We start from the raw sequence: 3,968 nt of genomic DNA, 5'->3' as shown, positions 1-3,968 counted from the left end.
CAATTTGAAAAACCCTGGTTCTCACATGTTTGTTGAAAGCTCGCGCCGTTCTTTGTTGGTATAGTTGACCATGGCAAACAACAATCATCCTTTTTTCATCTATTAGAGTGAGTTGCTCATACCTCTTGCGGATCCATTCTGTATCGTCCAACTCAGCTTCTTGTATGATTTGATGTAAAGGGATTTCTACTTCCGTGGATATACTTCTTCAGTGCCATACACCAACAGGTACGGAGTGGCCCTATTTGAAGTTCTGGCAGTAGTGCGATACCCCAGTAATGCATATTGCAGTTGTTCATGCCAGTCTTTGTAGTTATCAATCGTCTTTCTGAGGATCTTCTTGATGTTTTTGTTGGTGGATTCCAGAGCCCCATTCATTTGCGGTCGAATTCTGGTGAGTGATTCAGAATTGTGCACACATTTCTTTCATCAAATGGCTACTCAAATTAGCTCCATTGTTTGTTATGATTGATTCTGGGATGCCAAATCGGCATATGATGTTATTGCTCACAAAATCCGCGACTACTTTTTTTGTTACTGATGCATAAGATGATGCTTCCACCCACTTGGTGAAGTAGTCTATGAGGACCAAGATGAAACGGTGTTTGCTTGACACAGCTGGCTCAATTGGTCCTTTGGCATCCATGCCCCAAGTGATGAATGGCCAAGGCGATGTCATAGCATTCAATTCTATTGGAGGGACCTTTATCAAGTCTCTATGAATTTTACATTTATGGCATTTCTGGACGAATTTGCTACAATCATTCTCCATGGTCATCCAGTAATAACCAGTTCTTAAAATCTTCTTTGCTAGCATTAATGTGAGGCCCTCATCTTCCAGCATGCACTTCTTCAATCGGTCTTGTGGCTTCGATGGAGTCAACGCATCTCAGCAATCCCAAATTCGGGGTTCTTTTATATAGAACATTCTTGTTGAGGAAAAAACCATTCGCCAATTTTCTGATGGTCTTCTTCTAATTGATGGTGATTTCTTCAGGATATTATCCATTTTCTAATAACATTTTAATGTCAACGTACCAAGGTTTTCCATCAGGCTCTACTTCTATAAAAGCACAGTGAGCTGGTTGATATCTGATTTCAACTTTGACAGGATCAATGTATCTACTGTCAGAATGTTGAATCATGGATGTTGTTGTTGCCAATGCATCAGCAAACTCGTTCTAGGTTCTTGGTATGTGTTTGAACTTGACCTCTTGGAAACGATCTGCTAATCTTTGCACAAGTCCGACATACGGTATGATCTTCTCATTTTTAGTGGCCCATTCTCCTCAAACTTGATGAATCAAAAAATTCGAGTTGCCAATTACCTGAAGGTTTTGCACATCCATGTCAAGGGCTAAACGTAGACCCAAGATACATGGCTCATATTCAGCCATGTTGTTGGTGCAACTGAAATTCAACTTGGCGGCTACCGAATAATATTGGCCTGAGTCTGAAAACAAGATGGCTCCGATTCCTGATCCTTTGAAGTTGACCGCTCTATCAAAGAATATTTTCCAGCCTAAGTCGTCTTCAGTTTCTTCATCCAGGAAGTAAGTCCACAAATGTACGGGATTGTCATCTACCAGGCTTCCTGCTAGTAAATCTGCGAATGCTTGCCCCTTAACTGCTTTCTGTACGACGTATTGAATGTCGAACTTTCCTAATAACATATTCCATTTGGCCAACATCCTTATCGGCATTGGCTAGAGAAAGATGTACCTTAGAGGGTCTATTCTTGAAACCAGATGAGTTGTGTATGCAGCCATATAATGTCTTAATTTCTGAGACACCCAGGTTAGAGCGCAAAACGTCTTTTCCACTAAGGAATATCTGGATTCACAGGGTGTGAACTTCTTACTAATGTAATATATGGCTCTCTCTTTCTTGCCTGTTTCGTCATATTGTGCCAACATGCACGTAAAAGAATTCTCGGATACTGACATGTACAATAGCAAAGGATTTCCCGGCCTTGGCGTGACCAAAATGGGTGGATTTGACAGGTATCTTTTGATGGTGTCAAAGGCATTTTGACAGTCATCCGTCTTTAGTTGGAGCATCTTTCTTGAGGAGTTTGAGAATTGGTTCTATTATTACCGTGGACTGAGCGATGAAGCATCCAATGTAATTCAACCTTCCTAAGAAATTCATGACCTCTTTCTTTGTTCTTGACGGCGGGAGTTCTTGATTTTCTTTGATCTTTGTGGGATGCAACTCAATACCACGACGACTGACTATGAATCCTAGCAATTTTCTTGCAGGCACTCCAAGTGCGCATTTTGCAGGATTTAACTTCAAATTGTTCTTACGGGGTCTGTTAAATAATTTTCTTAAATGTTCAAGGTGGTCCTCACCCACTCGGGATTTGATGAAGACGTCATCCACATACACCTGAATCTCTCTATGCATCATATCATGAAAGATGGCGGTTATCGCCCTCATGTAAGTACCGCTGGCATTCTTGAGCCGGAAAGGCATTACCCGATAATGGTATACTTCCCATTGTGTGATGAATGCCGTATTGTGAGCTTCTTCTTCATCAATCAGTATCTGATGATAGCCCGCATAACAATTCACAAAAGATTGCACCTCATGCTCTGTGCAGTTGTCGATGAGTATGTGAATGTTTGGGAGTGGAAAATTATCCTTTAGGCTAGCGCAGTTAAGATCATGATAGTCCACATAGATCCTTATATTTCCATCTTTCTTTAACACTAGGACTATGTTTGCTAACCAGGTCGGGTATAGCGTCACCTTCACAACCCCTGATTGAATCTATTTTTCTACCTCTTCTTTAATTCGGATGCTGATTTCAGGCTTAGTTTGCCTAATTTTCTTTTTATCGGGGCAAATCCTTCAAGGATCGAGAGCCTATGGGCAACAACGTTTGTACTCAAACCCGGCATATCGGCGTATGACCAATCGAAAACATCTTCATATTCTTTCAACAAGCTCCGATACCCTTATTTCTCAGTTTCTGTGAAATGCACACTTATTCTAGTTTCCCGGACCAACTCCTCATTTCCTAGATTAACTGCCTCTATTTCCTCTAGGTTTGGCAATTGTCTGTTCTCGTATTCTTCTTTGACATCTATCAACTGCACTGGTTCAGTTACCTCTTCCTCTTGATCGTTGTTTTGTTCATCGTCGTTTTTACTTGTTTCATAACATGTGATGACATTACTGTAAAACAAAATAACACCGTCATCAATCAGGAAAAAGTAATTTTAATTACGTATTTATACATAATTATATATATGGGTAAAGTAAAGCAATTTTGTCTTGTTGTAAACGTTGAGGCATTTTCACTAAAATTTAGAAAAGTGATACAAACTGTTGTCCTGACTCAGATTGGAACATCGAGCCATTTCCCTTATTAATCAACACGTAATAAGAAAACAATGAAAAGGCGACAAGTCGGGCCTAAAAGTCGACTTCCGCTGTTTTTTCTAAAAATGCGCATTCTTTCTACCGCAAAGTGAACAATGGAGTAGAAGTCTATTAGTTCGTTGTTTCCCCTATCTCAGCACGATGAATCTCCAATGCTTCAAAGCATTCTTCAGTGATGGCTGCGCATTCCTCTTCCCAAAACAACGTCCTTAAACCCTCTTCTGGATCTTTGCTATTATGACTCAATAGGCATGCTTTGAAGAACTGGTATAGATGAGGGGACGACTTTCTCATTTCAACTGGACCTCTTGGTCCATATTCTTCTTCTTCCTCTTCTGCCTCACAGGGCTCGTATCCAACCCCAAATCAATATTTTCCATTTTTGATACTCACTGGTACTTTGATTCCTTATAAGTTCTTTCCCAGACCTTTTCCGGGCTCAAACCCACTCCTTAACATAGTTGTAGGAACCATTTTGTAGACCAGTGGCATAAGAATATATTCATCATCTCCTCTGTGATCTATCATGGCTAATTCAACAGTGTGGAAATCAGTACCAACTTGTGACTTCTCTATGA

Source organism: Lycium barbarum, chromosome 2 (genome assembly GCF_019175385.1).
Source record: "Lycium barbarum isolate Lr01 chromosome 2, ASM1917538v2, whole genome shotgun sequence".
In the NCBI taxonomy this organism is placed as follows: domain Eukaryota; kingdom Viridiplantae; phylum Streptophyta; class Magnoliopsida; order Solanales; family Solanaceae; genus Lycium; species Lycium barbarum.
The sequence above is the reverse complement of the archived record's forward strand: the minus strand, read 5'-3'. Positions refer to the sequence as shown.